This window comes from Bombina bombina, chromosome 2, assembly GCF_027579735.1.
Source record: "Bombina bombina isolate aBomBom1 chromosome 2, aBomBom1.pri, whole genome shotgun sequence".
NCBI lineage: Eukaryota > Metazoa > Chordata > Amphibia > Anura > Bombinatoridae > Bombina > Bombina bombina.
In genome coordinates, this window is record NC_069500.1 from 715,737,564 (window position 1) to 715,759,852 (window position 22,289).

At 39.6% G+C, this 22,289-nt stretch overlaps 1 protein-coding gene across 3 annotated transcripts in view; it reads right to left on the reverse strand.

The window, feature by feature from the left end:
• Positions 1 to 22,289, reverse strand: part of ZCCHC7 (zinc finger CCHC-type containing 7) — a 644,222-nt gene that overhangs the window by 123,047 nt on the left and 498,886 nt on the right. The gene's annotated exons all lie outside the window — the stretch shown is intronic.

A 22,289-nucleotide genomic window follows, 5' to 3' on the forward strand; every position in this document is an offset into this window, starting at 1 on the left:
GTTTTTATTTGTGGCCTTCTTTACACATAATGTTTTCTGTGTCCAAATTGTTGAGCTGGTGTCTATATTAAAAGGAAATTTGTAAAGCCCAGGGGGAAAGTGCACGGTTTCTGTATTGCTGAACCACTATGAAATCAGTCAGAGTAAATGTATTGTGAAGAAGGACACTGGGAATTCCAGTTATAAAACAGATATTAAATGGACATGAAGTCCCAATTTTTTCTTTCATGATTCAGATATAGAATACAATTTTAAAAAGTTTTCAATTTACTTCTATTATAAAATTTGATTTGTTCTCTTGCTATTGTTTTTTGAAGAGATATCTAAGTAGGTGGCGTGCACATGCCTAGAGTACTACATGATAGGAAATAGTGCGGCCATCTAGTGTTTTTCTAGTGTATAACATTGTTGAAAAAACTGATGTCGTATAGTGCTGAAGACACGTGCACATTCCTAAACTTAAATTCCTGCTTTTCAACAAAGGATAACAAAAAACTAAGAACATTTGGTAATAGAAGTACATTAACCCCATCACCATTTCACCCTAATTCAAGAGCTGCTGAATAATAATCCTTCTAAAACTTTTTACCTTAAAGCTTCTATCTCAACATGTGTGGTAGCCTGTGTTTATGTTTTGTACTTGATTGTCCATGTGAATATCTATGGGTAGCTTTGTGTTGGCATGTGGATGTCTATTGTTGCCTGTGTGTCTGCTTGTGGATATCTATTGGCTTCTGTGTTTTTGTGCATGTGGATGTCTATGGGTGCCTATGTGTGTGTGTGTGTGTGGATACCTATAGGTGTCTGTGTTGCATGTGGATGTCTATTGGTGGTTGTCTATTGGTGGTTGTCTATTGGTGCTTGCATGTCTGCATGTGTTGTGTCTGTACATGCTTAAAGGGATAGGAAAGTCAAAATTAAACCTGAATGATTCAGATAGAGCATGTCATTTTAAGACACTTAAATTCACTTCTATTTTCAAATGTGCTTCGTTCTCTTAGTATCCCTTGTTAAAAAAATGAATACGCACATATCATACACAAGTGGGAGATGCTTCTAATTGGTGCCTGCACACATTTGTCTCTTGTGATTGGCTAAATAGATATTTTCAGCTTCCTGTCAGTAGTGGAATGCTGTCCCTTCAGCAATGAATAACAAGAGAATAAAGAAAATTTAATAATAGAATTAAATTGGAAAGTTGTTTAAAATAGTATGTTCTATCTTAATCATAAAATAACATTTTGGGGTTTACTATCCCTTTAATTTAAGACTAAATGTCAGTGAATGGTTGCATTTTCAAATTTGAGTGGGGGGGGGCACATTTTATAATGTTTCCCTGGGAGCCAGATTCCCTAAAAACAGCCATGTCACTGGCACCTTAAAATTAAGCCACGATACCCTAGGGTCCTCAAGACACCTATGGGTATTCCCTTCTTCCCCTCACCAGCCACACCTAAACTTTAGCTTGGTGCAGATGGATCCTTTCTAGGCCTCACAGCTGTGAAATACAAATCCAACTTTTATTTGGTTATAAAATAATGTATGTGTATGTGCAGTAAAATATGTCTCATGGGGATGGCCAAAAGTTTCTGGCTCCTAAATGTGTAGGCTGGCTCCTAGATTTTTAATACATTTGTCAAATCCTGACCTTATAGGTTAAATAAATAAAAAGAGAGAAGCACTCAACCTGGGAACGAACAATAGCATAATAGCTTGCTCTATGGCTAGTTACCACCCAAGAAGCAGCCTCTTTTTGCTCAACATGTGCCTTTCACAGAGAAGAACTTTCCTGAAGCATATCAGTCTGATCCTGACTTCACAGTACAGTCCAGCCCTGAAATACCAGGCAATCCCTCTCTGAACGAGAGAACCAGCAAAACCCCAGTCATAGGTTTCGGCCTATTGTGGGCCTCGTCAGTGAGGTGCAGCCATATCCCTCTTGGCACACAGAGTAACGGGTCCACGTCTGGATTCCCGCATCACACTTAGGGAGACTTCCAAAAATGTCATAATTTGCATAAAAAAAAGAGAGAAGCGCTCAACCTGGAAACGAACAATAGCATAATAGCTTGTTCTATGGCTAGTTACCACCCTAGAAGCAGCCTCTTTTTGCTCAACACGTGCCTTTCACAGAGAAGAACTTTCCTGAAGCATATATTCGACCGACGGACAGGAGGAAATATATATAGGAGAAACCATATGATACCGTGGTGACTGTAGTTAGAGAAAATAATTCATCAGACCTGATTAAAAAACCAGGGCGGGCCGTGGACCGGACACACCGTTGGAGAAAGTAATTTATCAGGTAAGCATAAATTCTGTTTTCTCCAACATTGGTGTGTCCGGTCCACGGCGTCATCCTTACTTGTGGGAACCAATACCAAAGCTTTAGGACACGGATGAAGGGAGGGAGCAAATCAGGTCACCTAAATGGAAGGCACCACGGCTTGCAAAACCTTTCTCCCAAAAATAGCCTCCGAAGAAGCAAAAGTATCAAATTTGTAAAATTTGGCAAAAGTGTGCAGTGAAGACCAAGTCGCTGCCTTACATATCTGGTCAACAGAAGCCTCGTTCTTGAAGGCCCATGTGGAAGCCACAGCCCTAGTGGAGTGAGCTGTGATTCTTTCAGGAGGCTGCCGTCCGGCAGTCTCATAAGCCAATCGGATAATGCTTTTAAGCCAAAAGGAAAGAGAGGTAGAAGTCGCTTTTTGACCTCTCCTTTTACCAGAATAAACAACAAACAAGGAAGATGTTTGTCTGAAATCTTTAGTAGCCTCTAAATAGAATTTTAGAGCACGGACTACGTCCAAATTGTGTAACAAACGTTCCTTCTTTGAAACTGGATTCGGACACAAAGAAGGTACAACTATCTCCTGGTTAATATTTTTGTTGGAAACAACTTTCGGAAGAAAACCAGGCTTAGTACGCAAAACCACCTTATCTGCATGGAACACCAGATAGGGCGGAGAACACTGCAGAGCAGATAACTCTGAAACTCTTCTAGCAGAAGAAATTGCAACCAAAAACAAAACTTTCCAAGATAATAACTTAATATCTACGGAATGTAAGGGTTCAAACGGAACCCCTTGAAGAACTGAAAGAACTAGATTTAGACTCCAGGGAGGAGTCAAAGGTCTGTAAACAGGCTTGATCCTAACCAGAGCCTGAACAAATGCTTGAACATCTGGCACAGCTGCCAGTCTTTTGTGAAGTAAAACAGATAAAGCAGAGATCTGTCCCTTCAGAGAACTTGCAGATAATCCTTTCTCCAAACCTTCTTGTAGAAAGGATAGAATCTTAGGAATTTTTATCTTGTTCCATGGGAATCCTTTAGATTCACACCAACAGATATATTTTTTCCATATTTTATGGTAAATTTTTCTAGTTACAGGCTTTCTAGCCTGAATCAGAGTATCTATTACAGAATCTGAAAACCCACGCTTTGATAAAATCAAGCGTTCAATCTCCAAGCCGTCAGTTGGAGGGAAACCAGATTCGGATGTTCGAATGGACCCTGAACAAGAAGGTCCTGTCTCAAAGGTAGCTTCCATGGTGGAGCCGATGACATATTCACCAGGTCTGCATACCAAGTCCTGCGTGGCCACGCAGGAGCTATCAAGATCACCGAGGCCCTCTCCTGATTGATCCTGGCTACCAGCCTGGGGATGAGAGGAAACGGTGGGAATACATAAGATAGGTTGAAGGTCCAAGGTGCTACTAGTGCATCTACTAGGGTCGCCTTGGGATCCCTGGATCTGGACCCGTAGCAAGGAACCTTGAAGTTCTGACGAGACGCCATCAGATCCATGTCTGGAATGCCCCATAATTGAGTTATTTGGGCAAAGATTTCCGGATGGAGTTCCCACTCCCCCGGATGGAATGTCTGACGACTCAGAAAATCCGCTTCCCAATTTTCCACTCCTGGGATGTGGATCGCAGACAAGTGGCAGGAGTGATCCTCCGCCCATTGAATTATCTTGGTCACTTCTTTCATCGCCAGGGAAGTCCTTGTTCCCCCTTGATGATTGATATATGCAACGGTCGTCATGTTGTCTGACTGAAACCTTATGAATTTGGCCTTTGCTAGTTGAGGCCAAGCTCTGAGAGCATTGAATATTGCTCTCAGTTCCAGAATGTTTATCGGGAGAAGAGACTCTTCCCGAGACCATAGACCCTGAGCTTTCAGGGATTCCCAGACCGCGCCCCAGCCCACTAGGCTGGCGTCGGTCGTGACAATGACCCACTCTGGTCTGCGGAAGCTCATTCCCTGTGACAGATTGTCCAGGGTCAGCCACCAACGGAGTGAATCTCTGGTCTTTTGATCTACTTGAATCGTCGGAGACAAGTCTGTATAATCCCCATTCCACTGTCTGAGCATGCACAGTTGTAATGGTCTTAGATGAATTTGTGCAAAAGGAACTATGTCCATTGTTGCAACCATCAATCCTATTACTTCCATGCACTGCGCTATGGAAGGACGAGGAACAGAATGAAGTACTTGACAAGAGCTTAGAAGTTTTGATTTTCTGACCTCTGTCAGAAAAATCCTCATTTCTAAGGAATCTATTATTGTTCCCAAGAAGGGAACTCTTGTTGACGGGGACAGAGAACTTTTTTCTTTGTTCACCTTCCATCCGTGAGATCTGAGAAAGGCTAGGACGATGTCCGTATGAGCCTTTGCTTTTGACAGGGACGACGCTTGAATCAGGATGTCGTCCAAGTAAGGTACTACTGCAATGCCCCTTGGTCTTAGAACCGCTAGAAGGGACCCTAGTACCTTTGTGAAAATCCTTGGAGCAGTGGCTAATCCAAATGGAAGTGCCATAAACTGGTAATGCTTGTCCAGAAAAGCGAACCTTAGGAACTGATGATGTTCCTTGTGGATAGGAATATGTAGGTACGCATCCTTTAAATCCACGGTAGTCATAAATTGATTTTCCTGGATAGTAGGTAGGATCGTTCGAATAGTTTCCATTTTGAACGATGGTACCCTGAGAAATTTGTTTAGGATCTTTAGATCCAAAATTGGTCTGAATGTTCCCTCTTTTTTGAGAACTATGAACAGATTGGAATAAAATCCCATTCCTTGTTCTCTTATTGGAACTGGATGTATCACTCCCATCTTTAACAGGTCTTCTACACAATGTAAGAATGCCTGTCTCTTTATTTGGTTTGAAGATAATTGAGACCTGTGGAACCTTCCCCTTGGGGGTAGTTCCTTGAATTCCAGGAGATAACCTTTAGAAACTATTTCTAGCGCCCAAGGATCCTGAACATCTCTTGCCCAAGCCTGAGCAAAGAGAGAAAGTCTGCCCCCCACTAGATCCGGTCCCGGATCGGGGGCTATCCCTTCATGCTGTTTTGGTAGCAGTGGTAGGCTTCTTGGCCTGCTTACCCTTGTTCCAGCCTTGCATTGGTTTCCAGGCTGGTTTGGGTTGTGAAGTATTACCCTCTTGCTTAGAGGATACAGAATTAGAGACTGGTCCGTTTCTGCGAAAGGGACGAAAATTAGGCTTATTATTAGCCTTAAAAGACCTATCCTGTGGGAGGGCGTGGCCCTTTCCCCCAGTGATGTCTGAAATAATCTCTTTCAAATCAGGTCCAAATAATGTTTTACCTTTGAAAGGAATGTTAAGCAATTTTGTCTTGGAAGACACATCCGCTGACCAAGACTTTAGCCAAAGCACTCTGCGCGCCACGACAGCAAACACTGAATTTTTCGCCGCTAATCTAGCTAATTGCAAAGCGGCATCTAAAACAAAAGAGTTAGCCAATTTAAGTGCTTGAACTCTGTCCATAACCTCCTCATACGAAGATTCTTTACTGAGCGATTTTTCTAGTTCCTCGAACCAGAAACACGCTGCCGTAGTGACAGGAACAATGCATGAAATTGGTTGTAGAAGGTAACCTTGCTGTACAAAAATCTTTTTAAGCAAACCCTCTAATTTCTTATCCATAGGATCTTTGAAAGCACAACTATCTTCGATAGGAATAGTAGTGCGTTTGTTTAGAGTAGAAACCGCCCCCTCGACCTTGGGGACTGTCTGCCATAAGTCCTTTCTGGGGTCGACTATAGGAAATAATTTCTTAAATATAGGGGGGGGGGGACAAAAGGTATGCCGGGCCTTTCCCACTCTTTATTTACTATGTCCGCCACCCGCTTGGGTATAGGAAAAGCGTCGGGGGGCACCGGAACCTCTAGGAACTTGTCCATCTTACATAATTTCTCTGGAATGACCAAATTGTCACAATCATCCAGAGTAGATAACACCTCCTTAAGCAGTGCGCGGAGATGTTCTAATTTAAATTTAAATGTCACAACATCAGGTTCAGCTTGATGAGAAATTTTTCCTGAATCTGAAATTTCTCCATCAGACAAAACCTCCCTCATGGCCCCTTGAGATTGGTGTGAGGGTATGTCAGAACAGTTATCATCAGCGTCCTCTTGCTCTTCAGTGTTTAAAACAGAGCAATCGCGCTTTCTCTGATAAGTAGGCATTTTGGATAAAAGATTTGCTATGGAGTTATCCATTACAGCCGTTAATTGTTGCATGGTAATAAGTATTGGCGCACTAGATGTACTAGGGGCCTCCTGTGTGGGCATAACTGGTGTAGACACAGTAGGGGATGATGTAGTATCATGTTTACTCCACTCATTTGAGGAATCATCTTGGGCAATATCATTATCTGTTGCATTACTGTCCTTACTTTGTTTGGACACTATGGCACAATTATCACATAAATTTAAATGGGGAGACACCTTGGCTTTCATACATATAGAACATAGCTTATCTGATGGTACAGACATGTTAAACAGGCTTAAACTTGTCAACAAAGCACAAAAAACTTTTTAAAATAAAACCGTTACTGTCACTTTAAATTTCAAACTGAAAACACTTTATTACTGAATATGTGAAAAAGTATGAAGGAATTGTTCAAAATTCACCAAAATTTCACCACAGTGTCTTAAAGCATTAAAAGTATTGCACACCAAATTTCAGAGCTTTAACCCTTAAATTAACGGAACCGGAGCCATTTTTACATTTAACCCCTATACAGTCCCAGAATGAGGCTCTGTCTATAACTAGAAAGGCCCCCATCTGAAAAAGGTGTCCAACACAGTGCCTGCCGTTTTTCTAAACGTTCCCCAAGATTATAATACCAATAATTAGTTAGAATCTGCATAATATGCCTAGTAAAGCAATTGTTTTAGCCCAGAAAAATGTCTACCAGTTTTTAAGCCCTTTTTGAAGCCCTTTATTCTTTTATGTTTAACTAAGAAAATGGCTTACCGGTCCTTATGAGGGGAAATGACAGCCTTCCAGCATTACATGGTCTTGTTAGAAATATGGCTAGTCATACCTTAAGCAGAAAAGACTGCTAACTGTTTCCCCCAACTGAAGTTACTTCATCTCAACAGTCCTGTGTGGAAACAGCAATCGATTTTAGTTACTGTCTGCTAAAAATCATCTTCCTCTTACAAACAGAAATCTTCATCCTTTTCTGTTTCAGAGTAAATAGTACATACCAGCACTATTTTAAAATAACAAACACTTGATAGAAGAATAAAACTACAAAAAACTCTTAACCATCTCCGTGGAGATGTTGCCTGTGCAACGGCAAAGAGAATGACTGGGGTGGGCGGAGCCTAGGAGGGATCATGTGACCAGCTTTGATGGGACTCTTTGTCATTTCCTGTTGGGGAAGAGAATATCCCACAAGTAAGGATGACGCTGTGGACCGGACACACCAATGTTGGAGAAAGAGGCTTCTTCTTGGGTGGTAACTAGCCATATATGAAAGAGACAAGCCCAGCGCAATACAGCACTGCGTCATATGAGTTTTGTTACACTTCTGTGTTACTTTAACAAATTAGGATCATACTTTGTATACTTCTGATTATATTCACAAATTACATTGCAACTTGAATTTTCAGCATTGCAAAGTAAAACTGATACTTTCAGAAATTGGGAGGGAGAGGGCAGTTCCCTGGGCTAAACAGTGAAGTTCCCAGTGTGTCTGAAGCACTCTCACCAGTCTTGTGAAATTTTCTAAGCATCTTAAACAAGCTGGTCTCACTGATTTGTCTCGCCAGCTGTATGCAGGTGAAGTTTGCTCAAAATTCACAATAGACTTATTTTAACTAACAGAAAAGTAATATAATCTAAAATATAGACAAAAGCAAGTTAAATTGTAGTGAAAACATTTCAGTTTAATTTGGAATTGATGCAAATGGAGCCTCTGTATCAGGCCCATGGGTTCTCCAGTTACCTCCTCTCCAATGTGAAATGTTGTATCCCAGAGAGCTTCATTACTTAGTATGGAAGGTATCTCTCATCTCTCTGGGATTTCCAGATTCCTCCCCTTCTCTTAGAAAATTCAGAGAGCTCTGCCTCTGTGAAGTCTGCTTTATAATCAGAATTTGTAAAATCACAATCCTAAATACACAGCTGTACACAAAATAAAAAACAAAATAGAAGGTTTAAATGTAATAAAATTTAATGTGAAGTGTAAATTGATATAAAATAGACAGCACAAAGTGTAAATGCAGCAGAACTGTCATGTCATGCAGTGCTATATTGCACTGGGCTTGTCTCTCCTTCACATACAGAAATGCAGGGAACGTCCCTTGGAGAAGTAAAGCAAAATCTGCCTTTTGAAAATGTCACTGCTGGAGGATCATTTTAAAATATCTCACCTGAGCGGAGAGGTTTTGAATATTAAGGCCTAAGTGTTCTTTGTCTTGCAAGAATTTTTCTAATTTTGAAGAAGAAAAAAAAAAATCCCCTGAAAAACAACTGAGAAAACCCCCAAAAAGCATTACGTTTAACCCTGACTTTTCAGAGTACTGGTCCCTTGAGTTAACAATATGGTTTCCCAGATTTCAGATGCACTTTATTTGCCCTCCTTAAAGGTTCTTTTATTTTAATTAGAAGGAAGGGCAGTTTGCTCTGACTGAACAAAATTGTTAGGGTTCTCATTTCAAGTTTTCTGTGTAATTATTCTATTTCCAGTATGTGGCTCATCTTTTCTAACATACTGCTGCTGGTAAGGCAAATGTCATGTCCCATGGTATCTATGTGAGCCCATGCATAGATTCTGGTGAAAGCTTTGCCATACATGCACGTACCGCTCCTCATTTACTCACTGGCTGTATTCTGCAAAGAGCAGAGCTTTAGCTTTGTGTTTAACTGGTTTGCAGGGTTAAATAAAATAGTTATCAAGGGACGCTAACACTAAAATATCATGGTCTAACATTGTAGAACATTTTGTTTTTATACTACGATGTCCCTTTAAGGCTGAATTGTTCCTTTTCTCTTAAAGGTTAATTCAGCTGTCAAAAGCACAAGGTTATAAAAAAAAATAGTCTTTAAGAAAATCAAATTTACCTTATGTCTCTTGGAGTCGCAAAAAAATTAACCAAGACATTGTCTAAAAAAGAACAAAAAGCCTTCAGCATGCAGGGAACAATGAATAATATATGCAAGATAGTCAGATAGCAGAAATTCACTTGATGAATAAATGGAAATTAGGCAGCTCAAAAATTTTCACGGCTTAAAACGGATCCCTATTTCTTCCAAAAGGCGGTGACTACTCTCCACTGGTCCATGGCTAATTTTACAAGAAAGCAAAATGTTATTTAAATCGGTGCAGCATTATTTTCAACAGTTTCTCTGTGTAAGGCTTTTAGAAGAGATATCTAAGCACTGCTTTAAATCTAAAGTGATTTACCAACAGCTTTCTTTTTTTAAATCACCTGGGGGTTTACATATAGAGTGACAAAAATGTGCACAATTTATGACAGCTAGACAACACTAAGTGAAATGACTTTCTAAGTGGATACCAGAGGTAACTATACTTTATTCGCCATCTTCAGCATATCTGGATCTTCATAGCCATATCCCCCCTCCTCTCTTGAATGTATTGCTTTTTCTACACTCCTAGCTGCAGATGGACTGCATAAATAAGCAATGTGCTATGAGGCCTCAGACTAGCCGATAAACCTCTTTCAATTTTCATGCCAGCTTCTTCTTTTGTAATTCAAATCCTGCTGAAAACTGGCAGCTCTGAAAACTGAAACAAGCACTGCCACAAATACCTTGTAATGCTATCGACCTTGTCTGCCCATGCAGTGAGAAAGAGAGATGCATATGTGTCTGCAGTCATCCAGATAACATAACTAATTTTTTCCCCCTTGGATAACAGAAGCCAGAGCAGGCCTGTAGACCAAAAAGCAGTCATTACTAAGGCGAGTTGCAGAATAAGTCTACAGTGCATTAATATAAAATAAAATAATATATAAGTGCTCCGTCATTGCTTTTATTATAGATTTCATTTATCTCCTTCCGTTTACATCCAGATAAACTCTAATATTGTATGTTTTTTTCCCATTTTTAATCTATTTGCCACATTTTACGATATAGATTAAAGCTGTTAAGGGTGGAAGAAAATAAAAAATCACTTTTCTGCAGCAATAAAGGGGTAGATCCTTTTATCTGTAGCCATCAGAAAGTTCATTAATCAGCTTGGCTTTGAGCCCTCCAAATTGAAAGGTTAAGTAATCCTCAAAGGAATATCTGAAGGAAACACTGCCAATTGCCCAGAGACTAACTGCCATTCACTTCAAATGGGATCAGTAACATGGTATTTTATCACTTGAGAATAAAAAAAAGAATGTGCAGCAATACAAATATACAAAATATAAAGTTAATAACCCTTCCCTTAGATGGTATAATATGGTTGGAAACAGATAATACATGAAATAAAATGAAAACAAAAGCAAGTGTTTTTATTATATTACATACTTGTGGGCTACTAACGCATGTTGTGGGAACAGATCAGTCTTGAAATGTAATTTATAACTTGCTCATTAAAATCCTGATATTTGTATTAATAGTGTATTCCTTAGAAAATAAGAGATGTAAAAATAACATAAAAAGGACAAAATTGTATTTCACAGAATTTTAATGATAAAATGAATACATATTCCTGAAGACTAATAACTGTCCGTATTTTGCTTGTAGATCTGCTTCTAACAATACACAAACAAATCAAACTGTCATTTCTACTAAGGTCTATGTTATAGGGACAGTAAAGTCAAAATTAAACTTCCCAGATAAAGCATGAAATTTAAAACAAGTTTCAAGTTTACATATGCTATCTATTTTGCTTTATTCTTTTGGAAACATTTGTTGAAAAGCATACCAAGGTAGGCTCAGGAGCAGAAATGCACTACCAGAAGCTATCTGCTCATTGGTGGCTGAATATAGCTGTCTCTTGTTATAGGCTCACCCAATGTGTTCAGCTAGTACTCAGTAGTGCAGATAGTGATAGTGCTACAAACCAGCAACACAAAATAGTGGTGAGAATTGGGTAAGAACAAAACGGAAGTTTACTTACATAGTTGTTAGATGACTCAGGAATAAATCAACTGACAAAGCCATTAGTGGATATAGTTATTGAATAATGTAAATAAAAAAAAAAAAAAATTCGGCTAGATTACGAGTTTTGCGGTAAGAGCTGCTCGGTGCTAACTTGCAAGTTATTGCCACTGCTCACCTCCCTATAACGCTGATATTACAGGTTTAAAAAAAACCAGCGTTAGCAGGCAATAAATGAGCATAGAGCAAAATTGAGCTCCATACCACACCCCAATACCAGCGCAGCTTTGAGCTGGTTTTAAGTGCTCGTGCACAATTTCCCCATAGACATCAATGGGGAGAGCCGGCTGAAAAAAGGCCTAACACCTGCAATAAAGGAGCGTAAAGCTCCGTAACACAGCCCCATTGATTCATATGGGGAAATAAAAAGATATGTTTACACCTCACACCCTAACATAAACCCAGAGTCTAAACACCCTAATCTGCCGCACCCGTCATCGCAGACACGTACATTACACTTATTAACCCCTAATCTGCCACCCCCAACGGCGCTGACACCTACATTACACTTATTAACCCCTAATCTGCCACCCCCGACATCGCTGACACCTACATTACACTTATTTACCCCTAATCTGACGCCCCCAACGTCGCCGCCACTATACTAAAGTTATTAACCCCTAACCCTAAAACCACCTAACTTTAATGTAATTTAAATAAAGCTAAATAAAACTTACTATTAATAACTAACGAATTCCTATTTAAAACTAAATACAGGTGACCCTCGGTTTAAGCCGGTTCAATTTGCGCCGTTTCAGAATAACAACCTTTTTTTCAGTCATTTGACTGCTATTGAAAAACTTTGGAAAGCAGTGCACTAATTAAAATAGCCAGTAGGTGGAGCTGTCCGCTTGTTTTGCAGCAAAGTTATGCAACTTAACAGACTGAAATTGATGTACACAGAGCAAACATTAGCTATCGAGCAACAAGATTTAGCAGCCACTTCCCTATTATCTTCCTGTCCAGCTGCTTGAGGTGAAGGTGCCTAACTGCCTATTAATCACTGCAGATTGAAATGCATAGAATTGGTGCAGGCCCAATATTATCTAACATGCTAACAATGAGAACTGATTGCTGAAAAATGCAAGTTTTTGTTCATTAAACTTAGTTTGATGATGATGCAGTCTGTTGTGTGATAATTTAATTAGGTGCTGTTAGCAATTGTTTTTGTTTATTAAACTTAGTTTGATGATAATACAATCTATATTATTAGGTTTAGAATGCTGTTTAGCATTTAAAGTCTTCATTTCAAAGCTTTAAAAATAATGTATTAGGTGTTACTTATGATAATTTTGAGAGGGGCCTGGAAACTAACTCCCTCACTTCTCATTGACTTACATTATAAACTGGGTTTCAATTTACAACGGTTTCGATTTACAACCATTTCTCCTTCTCCTTAAACCCGGCGTAAACTGAAGGCTACATGTACTTACCTATAAAATAAACCCCTAAGCGAGCTACAATATAACTAATAGTTACATTGTATCTATCTTATGTTTCATTTTAATTTGACAGCTAAGTTTGTATTTATTTTAACTAGGTAGACTAGTTAGTGAATAGTTATTAACTATTTACTAGCTACCTAGTTAAAATAAATACAAATGTACCAGTAAAATAAAACCTAGCCTGTCTTACACTACAATTAAATAAATTACATTAACTAAATACAATTAACCAAATTAAAAAAACAAAACACTAAATTACACAAAATAAAAAAAGAAATTATCAAATATTTAAACTAATTACACTTAATCTAATAGCCCTATCAAAATAAAAAAGCCCCCCAAAATTAAAAAAAACCCTAGCCTACAATAAACTACCAATGGCCCTTAAAAGGGCCTTTTGCAGGGCATTGCCCCAAAGAAATCAGCTCTTTTACCTTTTAAAAAAATAATACAAACAATCCCCCAAAAGTAAAACCCACCACCCACAACACCAAACCCCCCAAATAAAAAGCTATCTAAAAAACCTAAGCTCCCCATTGCCCTGAAAAGGGCATTTGGATGGGCATTGCCCTTAAAAGGGCATTTAGTTCTTTTCCAGCCCAAATCCTAAGCTAAAAATAATACAAACAACCCCCCAAAAGTAAAACCCACCACTCACACAACCAAACCCCCCAAATAAAAACCTATCTAAAAAACCTAAGCTCCCCATTGCCCTGAAAAGGGCATTTGGATGGGCATTGCCCTTAAAAGGGCATTTAGCTCTTTTTCAGCCCAAATCCTAAGATAAAAATAAAACCCATCCAATAAACCCTTAAAAAAACCTAACACTAACCCCCCAAAGATCCACTTAGTTTTTGAAGACCCGACATCCATCCTCAACGAAGCGGCAGAAGTCCTCAACGAATCGGCAGAAGTCTTCATCCAACCGGACAGAAGTCTTCATCCAGACAGCATCTTCTATCTTCATCCATTTCTATCAGCCAATCGGAATTCAAGGGACGCCATCTTGGATGACGTCACTTAAAGGAACCTTCATTCGAGAAGAGCTGTCGGAAGAAGAGGATGCTCTGCCCCGGATGTCTTGAAGATGGAGCTGCTCCGCGCTGGATGGATGAAGATAGAAGATGCAGTCTGGATGAAGACTTCTGCCCGGTTGGATGAAGACTTCTGCCGCTTCGTTGAGGATGGATGTCGGGTTTTCAAAAACTGTAAGTGGATCTTCGGGGGTTAGTGTTAGGTTTTTTTAAGGGTTTATTAGGTGGGCTTTATTTTTAGCTTAGGGTTTGGGCTGAAAAAAAGCTAAATGCCCTTTTAAGGGCAATGCCCATCCAAATTCCCTTTTCAGGGCAATGGGGAGCTTAGGTTTTTTAGGAAGGTTTTTATTTGGGGGGTTTGGTTGTGTGGGTGGTGGGTTTACTGTTGGGGGGGTGTTTGTATTTTTTTTTTTTACAGGTAAAAGAGCTGATTTCATTGTGGCAATGCCCCGCAAAAGGCCCTTTTAAGGGCTATTGGCAGTTTAGTTTAGGCTAGGTTTTTTTTATTATGTTAATAGGGCTATTAGATTAGGTGTAATTAGTTTAAATATTTGATAATATTTTGTGTAATTTAGTGTTTTTTTGTAATTTAGTTAATTGTATTTAATAAATGTGATTTATTTAATTGTAGTGTAAGGTTAGGCTTTAGTGTAACTCAGGTTAGGTTTTATTTTACAGGTAAATTTGTATTTCTTTTAGCTAGGTAGTTAGTAAATAGTTAATAACTATTTACTAACTATTCTACCTAGTTAAAATACATACAAACTTACCTGTGAAATAAAAATAAAACCTAAGATAGATACAATGTAACTATTAGTTATATTGTAGCTAGATTAGGGTTTATTTTATAGGTAAGTATTTAGTTTTAAATAGGAATTATTTAGGTATTAATTGTAATTTTAATTTAGATTTATTTTAAGTATATTAAAGTTAGTGGGTGTTAGGGTTAGAGTTAGACTTAGGGGTTTATAACTTTAGTATAGTGGCGGCGATTTTGGGTGCGGCAGATTAGGGGTTAATAACAGTAATGTAGGTTGCGGCAATGTTAGTGTCAGCAGATTAGGGGTTAATAATATTTAACTAGCGTATGCGATGCGGGAGTACGGCGGTTTAGGGGTTAATATGTTTATTATAGTGGGGGCGATATCTGGAGCGGCAGATTAGGGGTTAATAATTTTATTTTAGTGTTTGCGATGCGGGAGGGCCTCGGTTTAGGGGTTAATAGGTAGTTTATGGGTGTTAGTGTACTTTTTAGCACTTTAGTTATGAGTTTTATGTTACGGCGTTGTAGCATAAAACCCATAACTACTGACTTTCAGTTTATGTTATGGATCTTGTAGTTTTAGGCTGTACCGCTCACTTTTTGGCTTTCCAGGCAAACTCGTAATACTGGCGCTATGAAAGTCCCATTGAAAAAGGACTTTTAAAAAGCTGCGGTAGTTACGTTGCGTTCCGGCCAAAAAAGTGTGTAGTGCAGCTAAACCTGCAAGACTCGTAATACCAGCGGTAGTGAAAAAGAGCCATAACGCTGCTTTTTCACTCATACCGCGAAACTCGTAATCTAGCCGTTTCTGCCTTCCAAGGGACATTCAAGTCAAAATAAACTTTTATTATTCAGATAAAGCACGCAGTTTTAAGACACTTTCCAATTTACCATTATCACATGTGCACAAGCTAACAGGGTATGCGTATACTAGTCTGTGATTGGCTGATGTCTGTGGTAGGGAAGAGGGTTTGTACACTCACAGATATGTGTCTATGCTGTATAAATTGTAATTCACATGTGGAGTAAGCATATCTCAAAACGATGCAAATCAATATCCAAATATATATGCAGATTAAGGTTGGTCCCGGGACTTGAGTCCAACTGCCCCCCACTCACCGGTCAGCTGATAGACTGGTTCTCTTCACCCACCCGGGGGTGAGCCGTCCGTGAATAAAGGAAACTCCAAAGGCCACCTGGGGAACTCCAAAAAATGCGTGTTAGCCGGAACCTATCTTCGGCATATACAAACGCATCCGCATCTGCGCTGGTGTCCCTGTGGAATGGCAGAGTAAGAAGACAGACGGCAATCCGTGCAAGTTGGCGACAATCCAAACTGCTCTCCTCGGCATTCAGCGTGTACGTGCGTGAGTATCGGGGGGCGTGGTGCAGCAGTCTTCACCCGGGATGACAACGAAAGCAGGGCTGTAGTAATGGGTATCCTAGTCTGGTGTTAAGTCGTAGTGTAAGCAAGGAGGAGCGGATTCCCATGTAGTAAGATAAAAAGTTCTTTATTTCAAAAATAATAATTAAAAATTGCAAACGGGGGTCCCGGGACCAACCTTAATCTGCATATATATTTGGATATTGATTTGCATCGTTTTGAGATATGCTTACTCCACATGTGAATTACAATTTATACAGCATAGACACATATCTGTGAGTGTACAAACCCTCTTCCCTACCATTTTCATTTAGGGTATTACTGGTGATACCCGGTACACTCAGATCTGTTGTCTACAGAGGGCTTCCTACCTATATAAAGACTGTTTCATAATATATGGACATTAATACATCTATTTATATATATTTCTTACTCATAATGGAGGGCACAGCAACAGTACAACAGTTTTTCTCCCTTATGCCTGCAACAGCTCGCACTAATCCATCTTTGGACTGTGATAAAATCTTTTCAGATGATAAATCAAGTCTCTCACTGAGCTCCCTCTTCGATACTATGGAGACTTTATTATTTAAGGAGACAAAAGCTCAGTGGGACATCTGGACCTTCCAGTCCTATATTAAGGCCAAGATGATTCCCAGAGGCCTCAGATTACTTAAATTTCCTACATTTGAGGTTGACACCTCTGACCAGGATTTTGTGAATGATTGGAACAATGTTCTCACTGAATGCTCTTTTCAATTAATGTCTTTATTAATACGTTATAGAACATACCAACTAAATACTATTAAAGCTGAAATTGATAGTTTACAAATCGAACTTAACACACGCAGCATTGATCCAGATTTTCCAAAATTTGATAACATCTTACAACAATCATTGGTTCGTGGCAAACAAATTATCATGGAGAATAAACATACGAAATTCCTTAGAGATAAGACAGATTATCTTAAAAACTCTGTCTATATCTGGAATAGGAAGCAGCGGTCTGATTATAGACGCAGTTTGCCACGATCCAATAACCATAGAGGACAACGCAGACATAGAAATAGACACAAACAATCGAAACAAGTAACCTTCTCTGACAGTGACACTGATAGGTCATCAGATGAATACACGTCAGGTACAGAGGAAATGACTGATACTAACACTCTAATGAATACTGCATCCAACTCACAATCGGGTATTCTGAAAAATACTTCAGTACCCGGAACTAACACTTTAATACAATTATCTACTAACTCCAAAGATAGAGATATGCACAATTCGCAGCTCATAGTTTCCAAATATACACCTACTCAGAGCACAATGGCCACTAAAGCACAACATGGTGGTAATTCAGCAATACAAGAACAGTCTTTGCTTGATCAGGTTTTTCCCATGGGCCAGCCGCCTCAGGGGGTGGGGGGTTCATCTGCACGAGCCACACTCAATCAGGAGAGATATCCAGTGAGGACAAATCGCAGTCAGACAAAATACAAATGAATAATGTTATAAACCTATCGTCTACCCAACTAACAAATGATCAAGTCGAGCTGTTAAGCTTAGGTTTGGGTTTTGCTCCCACCTACCAATTTGACCTGTTTCAGACGATGATAGATTTTAACAAATTCATTCGAAATATCACCCTAAAAAAACACTTTTGTGACACTCCTGCCACCCAACGTGAACCTATCCAACCAGTACGCACTAACACTATACAAGCTTCGCATAATCTGACCTTTTTGGAAACATGTGATGTAATCTCACTACAAAATCTTGCTTTGGAAACAGACAGCACCTTAGGAGCTGTTAACAGTGGCACTTCCTTTAAGGATAAATCTTCATTTTATCCTATCCAAAGCAGGGGTACAGTTATCGAGACTTTTTATTCTCGTGTCGAGGCTGATTTACTGAGACTAAAGTCAAGCTGTGATAGGTCACCCCCTAATCTTCCCTACAGACTCAGACAAGCACTTAACATGCTTCAACACAATGACCAATTGGTGGTACGCCCAGCCGATAAAGGCGGCACCATAGTTGTTATGGACAAAACTGACTACCTAGCAGAGGCTAACCGACAATTAAGTAACTCACATGATTATGTCACTTTATCACACAATCCTACAAACGAATACAGAACTATTCTTACTGACATTTTGGATGACGGTGTAGAATATGGCTATATTGATGCTAATACAGCTTCTTATCTCTCTGTATCAAATCCGAAAATGCCACTATTCCATCTGTTTCCAAAAGTTCACAAATCCTTGGAAGTTGTCAGGGGTCGTCCAATAGTGAGCGGAGTTGACTCACTACTGGAGCGCCTATCCCAATGGCTGGATGCTATTCTCCAGCCTTTGGTACTAGCATTACCATCTTACACCCGTGACTCCAAACACATACTCAACCTCCTCACTGACCTCAAATGGGAACAAAATTACACTTGGATCTCTGTTGATGTGGTCTCCCTTTATTCCACTATTCCCCATATAAAGGGCATTGAGGCGGTTGAGTACTTTCTTGCTACTGCTACTGACTACACACAAGACTTTCAGGCATATATTGTGCGGGTTTTAACTTTTCTTTTGACACACAATTTCTTCGCATTTGAAGGAAAATACTTTCTCCAAAAGTGTGGTACGGCGATGGGGGCCAAATATGCCCCCTCGTATGCCAACTTATACCTTGGGAAATGGGAACAATACCACATTTTTGGAGATGGTAATCCTTTCAAATCATCCATCTGTTTTTACCAGAGATATATAGACGACCTATTATTGATATGGTCTGGACCGAAAATACAAATTCCTTCTTTTATAGAACACCTCAACACTAATGACCTTAGTCTCAGCTTTACCTTTGTCTCAGACTCTAGGTCCATCAACTACCTAGACTTGACTCTCACTGGAGATGCCAGGGGATCTATACACACTACAGTCTACCGTAAGCCCATCACGGGCAATACCCTCCTGCATGCGTCCAGTTGTCATCCGTCTAATACTGCTTCTGCAGTAGCTAAGGGACAATTTGTCCGCCTAAAACGGAATTGTAGTATGACATCAGATTACATGCAGGAGGCCAACAGTCTGGAAAAGAGGCTTAAGGAAAGAAAGTACACTCGCACACATATAAAAACAGCCAGACAACAAGTAGACAAAATGGACAGAACAACCTTGCTATGTGACAAATCAAAGAAGAGTTCTGAGACTCACAATAAAGTCCACTTTGTGACGACCTTCAGCGAACAATATTCACAGATATGTACCATTATCAGGAAACATTTCCCCTTACTTGCTGCCGATGACAAACTACAGGAGACTGTCAAAAATGGGTTCAGATGTTCTTATAAAAAGTGTCCTACGCTTGCATCTATCCTGGCCCCCACACAACTCAAACAAAAACAAAATTCCACCAGCTCATGGCTACAACATGTGGGGATGTATAAATGTGGCCACCGTAAATGTAAGCCCTGTGACTATGTCCTTACTACACCTACATTTTCCTCCACAGTCACTGGTCAGACTTACCCCATTAAGACATGTCTAAATTGTCAAAGTACCTATGTGGTGTACCTAATTTTGTGTACAGCGTGCAAGGTGCAATACATAGGGTTGACCTCTAGGGATGTCAACTCTAGAATTAGGGAACATTTTTCCACCATATCCAAAGGTAAATCGTCTACCCCATTGGTCCAACATTTTGTCACCAAACATAAAAGTAGTTTAGATACCTTCAGATGGGCAGCTATAAAAAAAGCTAAAATCCCTAATAGAGGAGGTAACTTAGATGAGACGCTGGCCAAAAGAGAGGTGTTCTGGATTTTTACCTTAAAAACCAGACTCCCTTTGGGTTTAAATTCAAAATACGATCTAATCAACTTCTGGGAATAATCTAATGAGTCCTTCACAACTCATCGCCACCTACATGCTTCATATACATACATTTTCTAAACGGAGAGCAATACTTATTTCACTATATTAATAAGAAAGGGAATGTATTACCACTATTATTACATAATCATGGTATTATCTAAATTTACATTTCATGCTTAAGCAAAATGTCAGGGTTAGAATTATATATATGTATACATTTCTTGTTTTGTGTTTTTTTGCCTTTGTTTCGCTTATTTCCATCATATGGTTTCTGCTTTTTTGCTTTTTACTTTTCATTTTCTTCTTTTTATTTATTTTCTCTCTCTTTTTCTTTCTATTTCCCTTTCGTATTTCCCTCTTCTTCTTTATTTTCCCCTTCTTTTTCCCTTGTCCTTCTATCTATCTTTAGATTTGGTGATGCTTGCGAGCTTTCACGGCATTTAGGGTTAATCTCTAATCATTTTACTGTTGTGTAAATAGGCGTGTTGTTTGTACATCTTTTAACCAATCAGTTTTCTTTGCACTTCTCTTAATCTCACTGCAAAATGTTACACCTGAGGCTATGATTACGGCTAAGTGCCGAAACATGTAAGCCCATAGGTGTCACGCCTGTTTTGCACCTGTTTTCCTTGTCTGTTGCCCCGTTTGCAATTTTTAATTATTATTTTTGAAATAAAGAACTTTTTATCTTACTACATGGGAATCCGCTCCTCCTTGCTTACACATTGGCTGATGTCTGTCACATGATACAGGGGGCTGGAAAATGGGAGAAAAAAAAACTAAATTTATGCTTAGCTGATACATTTATTTCTTTCTTGGCACGGTGAGTCCACGGGATCATTAATTACTGTTGGGAATATTACTCCTGGCCAGCAGGAGGCGGCAAAGATCACCACAGCAAAGCTGTTAAGTATCACTTCCCTTCCCATAAACCCTAGTCATTCGACCGAAGGAAAGGAGAGAAAGGAAATAACACAAGGTGCAGAGGTTTCTGTGGTTTACAAAAAAAAAACCTGTCTGAAAAACAGGGTGGGCCCTGGACTCACTGTGTCGTGTAATAAATTTATCAGATAAGCATAAATTTTGTTTTCTTTCATATCACACGGTGAGTCCACGGGATCATCAATTACTGCTGGGAATCAATACCCAAGCTAGAGGACACAGATGATTAGGGAGGGACAAGACAGCAAAATAAACAGAAGGCACCACTGCTTGAAGAACCTTTCTCCCAAAGAAACCTCAATCAAGGCAAAAGAATCAAATTTATAGATTTTGAAAGAAAAAAAAAAAAACGAAAAGAAGACCAAGTCTCAACCTCGCCAATGAGACCTCAATCTTGAGGATTTGATAAGAAGAAACAGCCTTCATGGAATGGACTGTAAATCCCTCAGGAGGCTTCTATCCAGCAGTCTCACACGCCTAATGATAATACTTCTCCACCAGAAAGAAAGAGAAGATGCATTAGCTTTACCCGAAAGGCAAACAAGCAATGCAGAAAACAGATAAAAAGAAATTGTCGTCTGCAAAAGGAGTTTACTAGCCAGCACAACTTGTAAGTTGTGTAACAAACGTTCGTTCTTCATGAGAAGGAGGAATAGGACAGAGAGAAGGAACAAACATTCCTGATAAATTTTCCTGTCCGAACAACCTTAGAAAGAAAACCAAACTGCATGAAACATGAGATAAAGAGAATCACACTGCAAGCTGAGAGTTCAGAAACGCTCTGAGCAGAGGATTAGCCATAAGACACAAAAAACTCCCCAAGATAAAACTTAACATCTAACAATACTAAGAACAAGAATTTAATACAGGCCTGATCCTAACCAAGGCCTGGCCAAGGATTGAACATCCGGCACGTCCGCCAGGCGTATGAGTAGCAGAGCGGATAACGCAGAATCTGACCTTTGAGCGTACTGATAGATAACCCCTTTCAAGGGACTGGCTAATGAGCCTGAACCATGGTCTCAATGACCGATTCGAAAATTCACGCTTAGCTAAATCAAGCGCTCAAACTCCAAACAGAAACTTCAGAGAAAAATATGATTATAAAGGAAGGGCCCTGAAGTAGATGGACCCTCCTCAGAGGCAATCTCCAAGGTAAAACAGACTCTCTCTACTAAGTCTGCACTCCAGGACCTGCAGAGTCACGCAGGAACTTAGAATCACCGACGCTCTCTCCTATCTGATACGAGCAATAACTTGTGGAAGGAGAGTAATAGAGAGTAACAGGTAAGTCTACCTGAAGACGTAAAACAATCGCCAGAGCCTCTATTAGATCCGCTTGTGGCTCCCTGACCCTGAACCGCACCTCGAAACTTGGAATTCCGCAGAGATGCTCTCAAATCCAGCA